This window comes from Theropithecus gelada, chromosome 6, assembly GCF_003255815.1.
Source record: "Theropithecus gelada isolate Dixy chromosome 6, Tgel_1.0, whole genome shotgun sequence".
Classification (NCBI taxonomy): Eukaryota; Metazoa; Chordata; class Mammalia; order Primates; family Cercopithecidae; genus Theropithecus; species Theropithecus gelada.
Genome location: NC_037673.1, coordinates 20265605 through 20279882, shown reverse-complemented (window position 1 = coordinate 20279882; position 14278 = coordinate 20265605). Strand labels below are relative to the sequence as shown.

General features: G+C 35.2%; 1 protein-coding gene and 1 pseudogene across 3 annotated transcripts in view; both read left to right on the top strand.

Annotated features, from left to right (window-relative positions):
• Nucleotides 1–14278, top strand: part of CDH18 (cadherin 18) — a 1123324-nt gene that overhangs the window by 277937 nt on the left and 831109 nt on the right. The gene's annotated exons all lie outside the window — the stretch shown is intronic.
• LOC112627315 lies at nucleotides 6399–6509 on the top strand (annotated as a pseudogene).

Below are 14278 nucleotides of genomic sequence, written 5' to 3'. Positions count from 1 at the left end.
CCCCAGAGGTGGAGTCTACAGAGACAGGCAGGTTTCCTTGAGCTGCTGTGAGCTCCACCCAGTTCGAGCTTCCCAGCAGCTTTGTTTACCTACTTAAGCCTCAGCAATGGCGGGCGCCCCTCCCCCAGCCTCGCTGCTGCCTTGCCGGTAGATCACAGACTGCTGTGATAGCAATGAGGGAGGCTCCGTGGGTGTGGGACCCTCCCGGCCAGGTGTGGGATATGATCTCCTGGTGTGCCTGTTTGCTCAAAGCGCAGTATTGGGGTGGGAGTTACCCGATTCTCCAGGTGTTGTGTGTCTCAGTTCCCCTGGCTAGGAAAAGGGATTCCCTTCCCCCTTGCGCTTCTCAGGTGAGGCAATGCCTCGCCCTGCTTCAGCTCTCGCTGGTCGGGCTGCAGCAGCTGACCAGTACCGATCGTCCGGCACTCCCCAGTGAGATGAACCCAGTACCTCAGTTGAAAATGCCGAAATCACCGGTCTTCTGTGTCGCTGGCGCTGGGAGTTGAAGACTGGAGCTGCTCCTATTCGGCCATCTTGCTCCGCCCTCATATGTAAATTTTTAAGAGGATTTGCATATTCTATCACATTCTTAAATGTACACATTACCCCAAGTAAGTTAAGATTCATTATCTTAAAGACAAAAATAGTAAGTAAGTAGAGATACATCAGAGTGCCTGTGAAAATACGTAATTCATATTTTGGCAGCAATATATATGTTGGTTGCCTTCTTTAAGAACATACTATCCAAGGAAATTTGAAAGATAATTACATGTAGGTGTGTGCATATGTGTGTATGAGTGTGTGCATAATAGATGCATGTGTGTAAAACTGTATACTACAAATTCATATATATAGTTTTTTTCAGACATATACACCCACACACATAGAGAAATAGAATATCAAGGCATCTTCTAACTGTGCACTGTCCCTCATTTCAACTCTAAAAGGAGGTACTCAGATAACAGTCATATTGCTACAAACTTCTTTCATAATCATTTTTGGGGAATGTTTGACACTATTTTCCTGAAAACCTGACTGTTAAGCATGCTCTGTTTACATAATAAACAATTACAGCACAAATCTAATCTTCAATAACTTTATGTTAAAGTCAGTGGAGATATTTTATTGATTCTATTTTTAATACAGTTTTACATCAGGTATTTGGTTGAGAAAAAAACATAAACAATAGAGATGTTTTAATTTCAGAAAAGAAATAAAGATCAAATTTACTTGAAACTAACCAAATCAAATGACAAAAAAGAAAAAAAAAAAATCGGTTTCTATACCAGTTCTGGCATTCGTGTTATAGAAGAAGGGGAAGTCAGTAGAAGGAGAAATGACAGAATGAGAACCATCTCATTTAAGACTAAAAGGTTTCTGTTCTGTGAGGCAACATATATAATAGGAAACATTTTAAAATACCCAATTAACAACTCTGATATCTGAAAAATGTACTAACTGCATAACTAATAACCATTACTTAAATTGTAAACTTTTTTCATGTCACTGAAATTAAGCAGGGAATTGTTTTATCAACACAAAATTATTTATCCTTGTTATTTACCAAGAGCATATCCATTGCATGTGTAACTATAACAACCTCCTTAAAAAAAGGATTAATTCTTTTTTCAACCATTGTTTTAAGCACCTGCTATTTAAATATTGTGGTAACACTGCAGATTATAAATAGTTATTTGTATAATGGGTGAGATTAAAGAAATTAAAAATTAATACAGAAGAATTGATTAAAAATAAGAGAATAAAAATGACAGGAAAATGGCTTAAATGTAGAAACAGGAAAAACTGTGGTGAACAGACTTCAGATTTGGGTAATAAAAATAGGAAATTTGAAAAAATAAAAATGGATTTTCTAAGAGTCTTCTAAACTATCTTTAGGACTAATAAATATTGTAAGTTGTGGAGTAGAAGGATATGAATTTTGATCAAATTATTAAAAAATTAGTAGCCACACAGAGGACTTTGGCTTTGACATGACGAACAGTAGAAAGACCTGGGCAGTTTTCAAGGAAGGGCTAAAACGTAGTATATAAGTGGGACAGCATTAGGCACAGCAGGTTTGGGATTTATACATCAGCAGGTACTGCATGGCATCTGTAGGAATGAACAGCTGAGCAAAGCGTCATTTCTTCATCCAAATGCCGAGAACCTAATAAGTGGTAAAAATGAAGAGACATAGTCCCCTTATGGTGACTCTTTGTCTTCTATTTTTTATGTGCTTTTATTTTTAACATTAAAATTTTTAATTTAAAAGGAAGCCATAATGTATTATCTTGCTCACTTGATTAATTACAGAAGTTAACCATGAGAAATGAATGAAAGAAAGTCAAGGTAGGGTCAGGCTAAGTTAGGTTAGACTGCAAAAACAACCTTGCAGTTTTCATGGCTGATCACAATCAATGTTTGTATCCTGCTCATCATACATTCACTGTGTTAGCTGAGGACTCTGTTTCCTATTCTGTTATTAACTAAGCTAATGAAGCAGCCATTATCCTGCAAGCTGACAGTTGCTGTGACAGAGGGAAAAAGAATACTGACAATTAGCTATAACATGGTGCATCCACTCAAAACTCATTGAATATGGCTAGTTATACCCACCATGCACAAGGAACCCATATGCAAGGGAGTGTGGGTGGATGTCATCCTGCCATGTGTTCAGCAAACAGGAAAATAGAAATATTTCCTCATCTTCTGAAATGAGATGGAGTAAGACTCCTTCAAAGAAATGTGAGACCGGTGAAAGGCCTTTTTTTTTTTTTTTTTTTTCCAAATGTTAAAAATAGTGTTTGATAGCACATAAAAATAATAGACTATCATGCAATAATGTTTATATTATTATACTTTTAGTTCTGCGGTCCATGTGCAGAACGTGCAGTTTTGTTACATAGGTATACATGTGCCATGGTGGTTTTCTCCACCCATCAACCCATCATCTACATTAGGTATTTCTCCTAATGCTATCCCTCCCCTAGCCCCCCACTCTCCAACAGACCCCGGTGTGTAATGTTCTCCTCCCTGTGTCCATGTGTTCTCATTGTTCAACTCTCACTTATGAGTGAGAACATATGGTGTTTGGTTTTCTGTTCTGGTGATAGTTTGCTGAGAATGATGGTTTCCAGCTTCATCCATGTCCCTGCAAAGGACATGAACTTACCCTTTTTTATGGTTGCATAGTATTCCATGGTGTACATGTGCCACATTTTCTTTATCCAGTTTATCTTTGATGAACATTTGGGTTGGTTCCAAGTCTTTGCTATTGTGAATAGTGCCACAATAAACATACGTGTGCATGTGTCTTTATAGCATCATGATTTATAATCCTTTGGGTGTATACCCAGTAATGGGTTTGCTGGGTCAAATGGTATTTCTAGTTCTAGACCCTGGAGGAATTGCCACACTGTCTTTCACAATGGTTGAACTAATTTACACTCCCACCAAAAGTGTAAAAGCCTTCCTACTTCTCCACATCCTCTCCAGCATCTGTTGTTTCCCGACTGACACAAAGACTGTTTTTGTTTGTTTGTTTGTTTTTTAAGGGTTGGGGTATATACAATATTGAGTTCAATGTCTGGTGAATTTAACAACTTTTCTAAACTATTCAAGGATGATCATTTGAATGTTGTTATTAATATAGGAATTGAAGGGTCATAAAGTGGCTGGGATATATATTTGGTTGTTATTGGATAGAATTTATAGATGAAGTTGCAGAATGGGAATTTACTGAGGGCATGACAATTCAGAGAGACCAGAAAAACAGCAATGACAGATTGTAGTTGGCGTTGCAATGAGGAAGAGCAATTCCAGTAGTCAGAAAAGAAGATAGAACAATGTGAACAATGCATTCAATGTATCTTAAAAAGAAGTGTTTCTAGAAGTAAGTGGCACAGCATGTCAAATACTAAAACAAGTTAAATGAAGGAGAAAATGTTAGTGGAATTGGCCTATAATAATATCTAAAATGCAATCAACACTTACACCAGTCAGACTCCGCTTTAAGACATATATATATGTCTTATATATGTATATATACATATACACAGATATGTATGTAATATATGAACTCATCTTACTTTTAGACTCTTCATTACAGATGAGACATAATCAGTGAGTAAAAAACCCTGAGGTCACGTGACCAACAAGTTGCAGAGATAGAATGTGAACCAGACATTCTGGCTGTGGAATTCTGGTCTGTTCTGAACCACTATTTCATATTTTAGCATGTGTTTCTAGGTATGTTTCCCCCAATTAAAGCAAAGAAATAAAATGTGGATTATAAACTAGTAATAATGGTAAATGGAGCATGGAGACAAGTACAGTCTATATGCTTGTGGAGTTTAAAAATAAAACAACACAGATATATTTTACATTATTAAATTAAAACTGTGTTAAGATAATGTTGAAGTTTTCTGACCTGGTTTGTTTTTAGAAATAAGTCATTTAAACATCATTACTGGAAAAGAAAGGAGAAACATGAGCTAAATGTTGTAGAACACCCATTATTTATAATGTGTTCCATTAAACATTCGGTTATTGAATTTATTGAAGTAGACACCTTCCTCAATTTGCAGAATATTGACTACCAGCATCACAATTCACAACTAGGTTTTTTTGGCTTCAGAACCCATATTCCTTTCACTGTGTCATATCAGGGGACACATAGAGAAAAAACTATTAGTGAGATGTTTTTATGTGTTTAATAAAGAGATCGCAACCTAGATAGAAATACTAGAATTCAGTGAAACAAAAGAAACATTTTGATTTTTTTTTTTCTGAAACTGAAAGTAAAGATACAAAGAACATAGAGATAGTACTCTGTCAGTTTGACAATGGATATATACAGATGCATGTGAAACTCCTGACAGTTGTAAAACAAACACTGACTACATATTTTAAAATCATTTGCTACCCAGCTATGATGTCCTCAAAGTAAATGAAGAAATCTCAATGTAAGTTGACTATAATTGCTTCCGAAAAAATGGCTGGAGATATTTATGCTCTGCTAAGATCTGTCACATATCCAATATGGAGTGAAATGTTAACTAGCTTACATTTCTTTTTGTTTGTTTGTTTTTTGAACAAGTTAGGCAGCAGTAACTGTCTTCAGTTACTGTCTGATAGGAAAAATGAATTTCCAGGAATCATTCTTACAATTAAATTATCATGTCGCATGTGGATTTTGAATTTACGTGCTTTTTCTTAAGATTATTTTAATCTCTATTATCTTTTGTTACTGTTGTTAGTACCAAGAAGACCAATTAAAATTTCTGATTCTTGGACTTGTTATTTTTAAGACAGTGTGCCATGGGGATGAGGGCATAGATGTTTCTAGTCTATTTAAACAATTAATATTCAGAACTAGGCTTGTATTAGGTGACGAGGCATAAATGAAAAGAGAAAAGGAGGAAATCTATTTGCCAAAGCAAAATCCCACATGCTTCTCTCTCTTTCTTCCTCCCTCAAGAGTGAAACAAGACAATTTTCTCTATAAGCTGTATGAGATAGAACAGTAGCAGTGTGATCTGTCAGTATGATGTTAAGCATAAGAAATTTTTCCCAGAGCAGCTACTTCACATATGCATGTAGATGCATGTACGTGTGTTTAGTTTTCTTATTATAATTCCCAGTATTCTACACTATTTGATTTAACATGTATGATTAGAGCCAATCCTCTATCCAGTGTAAATAAAATAAATACATACGCCAACTTTTGTATTCCAACGTATGAAAGTCAAAACCTCATATGATTAAAGGGGTATCTGTAATCACGGAGTCTTTGAGTTTTATATACAATAAAATGCCAGATGATAGAGAAAATGCCACATAATTGTCTATATCTAGGTATACCTGACCTTGGTTTTCAATGTGGCATAGATATAGCCATTTAAAAATGAAATGATTTAGGTCATTGCATACCAAATTCTTGGAACTTAATGATTTAAAAGAAAGATGATAAACATATAATGTTTTGGCAATGTCCTTGCTTGATTTCTAATGCTTGTTTACCTTAATATGTTCTTTTATTATCATTTAGCTATTCTCACTGTTTCTCAACCCTGTTAAATCAATGCAACCACTTCACCCCTCTGTTTTTTTTTCACACAGATTTTTTTTTTCTTTCTTTCTTTCACCCTGTTGGCTAGGCTGGAGGGCAGTGGTACCATCTCAGCTCACTGCAACCTCCCTCTCCCGAGTTCAAGCGATTCTCCTACCTCAGCCTTCCAAGTAGCTGGGACTACAGGTGCCCACCACCTCACCTGGCTAATTTTTTGTATTTTAGTAGAGACAGAGTTTCACCGTGTTGCCCAGGCTGGTCTTGAACTCCTGAGCTAAGGCAATCTGCCCACCTCAGCCTCCCAAAGTGCTGGGATTACAGGCGTGAGCCACCGTCCTTGGCCTTTTGGCTAAGATCAAGTGTAATATCTGTTCTTACCAGTTTAACAAAAATGTTTTAGAAATAGACCAAGAATTTTCATATTGACTTTCCACCCATTGCAATTTAACAAATTTAAACTCTAAAGAGTTTGCTATGAGATATGGTTTGAAAACCGTAAAAAAAAAAAAAAAAAAAAAAAAAAAAAAAAGCTGTGGCATTCAAACAGGCAAATAAACAAGCAGAGACTGTAGTTCTATGTATGCTGCTTTGGGAAAGAAAAATCTTTTCATTCTAATGTGCAGTTTTTAATCTTAAAAACACAATTTAGCTAACAACAATAAAAAACAACTGTTTTTGCTTCTAAATTAAATTGAGTTTGCATTAATGTTCATATGTATAAATATAAATGTTTAAGATTAATGAAGGACTAGAAGTGAGCATTGTAAAACAAACTTAGATTAATGATATTGGACCCTGTGTCAGCTGAGACTCTGCCATAAACAGAAATATTTTGTAAGTTTTAGAGAAATATTGGGAAGAGTTTTTAATAATAATCACACAATAATCACACTGTATTTTATATCTTGGCTATGACTTGGGATATTGGTGCTTAATCTGAAAATAAATAAATATCAAAGGAAATGAAATATTGTTTAATTCCATTCCAAGTTTCATTTTCCAAGTAATTTTTAACCTCCAGATGGTAGGCAATGCATGCCAGTGAAACACAATGGAAGCAGTCCACTTTAATCTCTTAAGGTGCTGCTGCTTCTTTTTAACATGTGTGAATTAATGTCTTCTCTAGGGCTGTTTTAACTTTAATTTATATAGCTTAGAGTTTAGTTTTCTTTGATGTGACCGAAAAATCAGCAAAAAGCATATTAAATGTTATCTGTCTCTTGTTGACAAAATATCTGAGGCAAATCTATTATTTTCTCTTCCGCTAACTACTCCATAGGCTACTAACATGTCTCCCCACATCTACCCTGCCCTCTAAGATCCATTCTCAATGCTAAAGCCCAAAATGTTATTTTTAAAAAATCTATTGGTGTCACCCCTTGCCAGCATTTTCTCAATGAATATCCATTGCTCTTAGAATAAAAGATGTCATCTGATTCTGCACTTCCTGAATTTGCTCTGCAACCACACTGGCTTTCTCTCTCTCTCTCTCTTTCTCTAAGTTTCTCTAAGTTGCCATGCACATACTGACTTAGATTTCATTATATTATATAATTTATCACATCTAAGCCAATAATATTTCAGGAGGCTATCCCTCATTTCCGAGACTGTCACATCTTAATATGTCCTGTATTTTCCTCAAAAGATATCACAGTTGGTAAATATATATGGAGTAGAATTTCTATTTGAGTGATTTAAATGTTATTTTTTCCTATAACTATAGTGTAAATTCATTGAGAATTATTTGAAGTTATTCAACAAACTTGGTTATACCATAATCAGTAAACTATTGCATGTATTAAATCATTATTAAACAAATTAAATCAATAAATAATTCCATAATAAATATGGAAAGTAATATATCAATCACTGATCTTTGTGATTTCCATATAGGGAAAAATAAACACATTAAACAGAGGAGATTTTCACCCTCACTGTTCAAAACATACCTCTGTGATTTCCCCTTAGCAGAACTCTGCAAAGTCTTCCAGACCAAAAAGTTTGAGGGACTAATGGTTTACCTATGTTCCCAATTAGAATTCTCTCAATACAAAAATTGTGTTTGATTTAATAAAAATGCTTATTTAAATTTCAATTTACTCAAGTATCAAAGTAGTTTATTAGTGAGTTAAAGAGTATTATTAACATATGCAGCCATTGGTCGAGGCAAATCCTATCAGCAGAGTATTAAAAGCCAAGAGTATAGGGAAGGATGGTAGATTATGGAGACAAAAGCAAAAAAACGACTCTATGCAAAAGGCTTCTTTGAGTTCGGGATTTTCTGGGCTAAGCAATTCCTAAGGAATATTTTTAGCAATAATATTAACAACATGAATGTTACCAACAATTATTTTTCTGTAGAGTATATTGGAAATATGAAAAAAAACTGCTATTGAATAGGACTATGATCTCATAGAAAATGAACACAAATGCTATAAAGTCATAACACAGAATGAAACAGAGTAATTTATATTGAAGCATTTTCTATGTATTTTCCTTTGTGTTTTGATCCTCATGGCCTGATAAAACTAAAACCAGAATTAGCATTTGTCTGGATAGAATTTGAGAAAGCAAGGGTGTGTGTAGAGACCTTCAAAAGTTCTGATCACACTGTCTCTTTTACTCAGCAAACGATTTAACGATTTAACATGTTCTACAAAACATGTCTATTTTGTTATGATAAATTGTATATATATGCAGCTACAGTAATATATTAAACACATTATCCAGCATATAATAAAATAGAAATGTAAATATGATGGATTGAAATAAGTTGAAGTTTTAATATAGGTTACTGTATACAAGTGGAAACTTCTGGCATCTTTTGTGTGTTCAACCCAGTTCAGAACACTGTCTGTATGATTACTCTGCTCTGACCTTGTAAGGAAGCAACTTTATGCTTCCCAAAAGATGCTCATTGAAAAAGAGATACAATAGAGTAGAGAGTCTCCCATAAAGATATTAGAATAACATCAGCCTATATTTAATAACCCATTCACCTCTCTTTTGTTCAGGCTCCAAAGAAATTCTTCTAGTTCATCTCCTCCAGTTTTCTTTAAAGTGAGTGATGCGTGCTCAGGTTAATCTTGGAGACTTTATCTTTTATTTTTTACATATTCCACAGGACAGTTAATTCTTTCTGTGGCTACATAGGTGAGATAGGGAAAATGCTATGTTTTAAAATAAGTTGACTTGTTCAAAATAATTTATTTTAGTGAAAATGAGTCTTATAGTATGTTTGCACATGACATGTGACTAGGACTACTGGGTGTTAGGAAGTAATATTCATTGAGCAAGGAGCAGTTCAAAAGCATAGCCCTCCCATAGAGTCAATGTTCTATTTATTAGATCAGGGAGGTAAGCCTGTTGTGAAAATGAAGACAGCCTGAGGAGATTTCAAATTCTCTTGATGATTGACCAATTTATTCTTAAGGATATGGGGAATCTCAACACCCAGGGTCTACATGAAAATGTTCTTTCTCTCACCTCTTATGAACAGTAGTATCTTGAAAGCAATTCTAACTGCCACTGGTCCTAAAAAGTATGTTAAAATTGTCTTCCCCGATCCCAGTGGGACAAGAGATCCTAGCTAGGAAAATAAAGTACACCCGGTCTTGTTAATGTGGTGACAGACAGCAGGAAAAATAAGAGAATAACTAATGTTCAAATGCTTTATTTTCTACAGGAAAATACATACACACACACACACAGACACACACACACAGAGGCACACACACAACTTAATCTATGTGAAAATGTTTGGCTCAGATCCTGTTATGTTGTCCTGTTATATATTCAGTTTGAGCAAAATTGAGGAGAATTAGATCTCTATTGACCACTAAGGAGCTCTCAAACTTCCTTCCACTATAAACTAAGATTTTGCTCCACTAAGAGGAAAGAAAGATTACAGGATATTTTTCAGCATTGTATAGCAGACTTGATTTTTTTTTATTTTTATTTTATTTTATTTTATTTTTTTTTGAGACGGAGTCTCGCTCTGTCGCCCAGGCGGGAGTGCAGTGGCCGGATCTCAGCTCACTGCAAGCTCCGCCTCCCGGGTTTACGCCATTCTCCTGCCTCAGCCTCCCGAGTAGCTGGGACTACAGGCGCCCGCCACCTCGCCCGGCTAGTTTTTTGTATTTTTTAGTAGAGACGGGGTTTCACCGTGTTAGCCAGGATGGTCTCGATCTCCTGACCTCGTGATCCGCCCGTCTCGGCCTCCCAAAGTGCTAGGATTACAGGCTTGAGCCACCGCGCCCGGCCTTGATTTTTTTTTAAAGTGCCACACTGTAACCATATTTTTTAAAAATATTTCTTCACCATTTTGAAAAAATGAACTGCAATTCTGGACAGTTATTTGATTTTATCAATTAATGTGGAATGGCCCTGTCTTGCTAAATCCTATTTATAGAACGACACATTTCTATTTACTTTCCCTACATAAAGATACTTTAACCTGCAATATATTTGATCTAAAATATGTCCCAGCTTCCTTCTTGACTATTTGTGAAACTGAGGTTCTCAGGTTATTGTTTTATACGCAGAAATATTGAAATATTGAGCCACAAGCACAAGTATTCCACTTCTGAATATTCTTTTTTTTTTTTTCAAGACAGAGTCTTGCTCTGTCGCTGAGGCTGGAGTGCAGTGGCGTGATCTTGGCTCACTGCAACCTCTGACTCCCGGGTTCAGTAATTCTTCTGCCTCAGCCTCCAGAGTAGCTGGGACTACAGGCATGTGCCACCACGTCCAGCTAATTTTTGTATTTTTAGTAGAGATGGGGTTTCACCATATTGGACAGGCTGGTCTCTAACGCCTGACCTTGTGATCTGCCTGCCTCGAGCTCCCAAAGTGCTGGGATTACAGGCATATGTTCTATGCCTTCTTGTGAAGAAACCTTCTGGAATGACTCATTGTGTGTGTGTGTGTGTGTGTGTGTATAGCTAATGTTGATGATTTGGGGCTTTTAAGTTTAGGAAATCTCCTCTCTTCTGGTTACTCAGGTCAAAATGGCTTGCAATAATTATTGACATTTCTATTTTGATGACAGACCACATCCATTTTGTGCAGAATTCAACCATGTTTTTACTCTCAGCTTTCCCACTAGAGTTAAGCCACTTTTATGTCTCACTTTCATCTGTGCTCACCTCCTAATAGACCTCCATGTTCCCCTCAAATCTTATCAACAGAGAGGCTAGCAAATCTTATCAACAGGCTATTATGACTCATTTAAACTAGCCTCAGACCTGGTTACACCCTCTTCCAAATTAGTTGAGGTTTCCCATCTCAGAGTAAAACTCAAAATCTGTTGTATGATTCATAATTCTTTACATTGCATTTTTCCAACCCTCATGCCTATGTTTCTGATTTTATCTCCTATATGTCCCCATCTTACTCTACTTATTCTTCTTGTGAAACATTAAGACATCTCTGCCTAGGTGTCTTTGTGCACATTGTTCTCTTTCCAAAAATGCTCTCTTCTTATCCAAATGTTTTTTTTCTTCAGTTCTTCAGTCTCCAGCATAACTAGCGTTTCACCTTCTCAGACATTTTCAATTCCCTTCATGTACGTATCAATGTATCTTACCTCATAATTGAATGGTTATTAGATTTTATTTATTTATTTTTTGTTTCTTACCAGAGTTTAGGAGATATGTTTGTTTGTTTTAATTACTGCTTTATCTTTGGAACAGTACCTGGTATAGTGTAATATAAACTCAATAAATACATATTGAGTGAATTACACCTGGTTATTCACATTGTTGAATTCCCAGGATATTAACACTATTTTGAGAGCCAAAGTTATGCCTATGTATCCCCCATTTTGTCTTTTAAATTTGAGATGCAATACCTTTATATTATTCTCAATGAGTTAATTATCAAGAATAAGATAACTTGCTCACTGAATAGACAACTTCCCCAAAGGAAGGATTATCAGTCAGCTCTTGTAAAACTTAAATTTTTGAAATTCCTTTACCAGTCTCAATTTTAGTAGCGGTCTCCAAAAATTAAGTTGGGGTTTCTTTCATCGCTCTCTGTTGCACTGTAAGTCACCTAAGTTAATATAATTCATTTACTTATTGATCAGGGCATGATAAAAACACAATTATAATTTTCTGAGTTTTAACTTTCTGTAATTTTTGCTTTTTATATTTAATTAACTGGGATGTTTAACAACAGAGATAGATACTTTGCTTTTTTTTCCCTATGCAAAAAGTTAAAGAAAGGTCTTGGTTCTGCCCATGAAAACACTTCAATGCAGAGGTAAGTTGGTTTTCTAGACAGGCAAGTTCCCTTTTTTCTATTTTTCTAAAGTGGAAAAAAAAATCTTACAGCTAGTTAGTTCAAGTAAAAATAGAATAATGGGGTGATATAATAAGTTGGCAAGACAGATGCCTTCTGGTTACTTATCAGAATAAAAGTTATTACAAGTATTGTCAAGTAGAATAATGTTCAAACTATTACCACACAGTTATTTTCAAGTATCTGGCTGAGAGGAAACTACTTCTGGAGGATAGGCAGAAGGGAACTCTCTTATTTTATATTTCATCCTGTAATATGAAGTACAGCCTCAGCAAGAGCATGAGTGGTGTTCATTTGGATCACACTATCCTCGTAACTTAAAGCCCTACCATAGCTGGGGCTACAGGAGCTTTTTTTTTTTTTTTTTCTTAGAAATGTGCTTTGCGATTGCTTATACTGAAAGATGTTATAAGAAAAGGTGACATTTGGCACCAGTTATTTCACCATAAAAGTACTGTCGACAATTTTTATATTTAGCAGCATCCAGTTTATGAGGACTCAAGGGATAAAGCTTTTTATGGCCTTAGTGATTCTGCTCCACAACTTGCCTTTTTTCATATTTTGGACACTGTGACTCATTAGATTGATTCCGTTTCTTTCGTTGCATAGGCTACAGTTAAAATTAAAGCCAAAGCCATGATCCTTCTCTAGTAAAATGTTGAATAATCTGTATTGGTTGAGTTTATGCTTTGGCGTCAGACTTGCTGAATTCAAAAGCAACTTTTCCCATTTGCTTGCAGCAGGACATTAGATAGTGACTTGGCCTCAATGTGTCAGTTTCCTTATCTTAAGTGAGGAAGGCTAGTTCTTTCAGAGGGAGGTTGTTAACGATTATATGCAGCAATTCATAAGACTGCTTAAAATCATGCACGAAAACTAGAGAAAAAGGGGAAAAACTTATCGGATTATTGTCATGATTTTTATATACTAATATTTTTAATTTAGTAAAATATTGTAATTCCATTTTTACCTTGGCCTGTTTTATATTATGTATTTAAATATATGTTAAGTATTTTCTGGAAAAGAATACACTAAATTATTTCTAGTTAGATAGGAGATAGATAAAACATAATACAGTAGATATAAATGGAAGTATCTCTATCTCAGTATAAATAAAAAATAACTTTAGAGTTAATAATAAGTAAGTACTTATTTATGTAACAGAATCTGTATTGAGTAACATAGACTTATACGCTTAAATAAATAATCTGAAGAATTTCTTTTTCATTTATTTCACTTTAGGCAAAATAGTGAATATCTAAATAGCATAGTAATATTACTTTTTCAAACCAGGAAAGACTCATAGTTGTTTCTAGAATTATATATCAGGTTCAAAATATTTAAAATGTGCATATCATTTTAATCACATTTAAGATTTTACAAAATAATTAAGTAAAAATGATATATTACATATATTATAAATTATAGTTTACTTATAGCGTGCTTTACTAGATTATAACAGTACATTTAAGGTAAAAGAAATTGATTGCTTTTTTGAGGTGTTTTAGTAGCATATCATACTATAAAAACTTAGTGGAAGTATGTGAATTTTGTGGCATCATAATAATCTATTATGAAAATTTGTTGGCCAGGCGCGGTGGCTCACGCATGTAATCCCAGCACTTTGGGAGGCCGAGGCAGGGGAATCACGAGGTCAGGAGTTCAAGACCAGTCTGGCCAACATGGTAAAATCCCATCTCTACTAAAAATACAAAAAACAAAATTAGCCAGGCGTGGTGGCACGCACCTGGAATCCGAGCTACTCAGGAGGCTGAGTCAGGAGAAAAGTTTGAATCCGGGAGGCAGAGGTTGCAGTGAGTTGAGATTGCGCCATTGCACTCCAGCCTGGATGACAAGAGTGAGACTCCATCTCAAAACAAAAAACAAAAAACAAAAGAAAAAAAG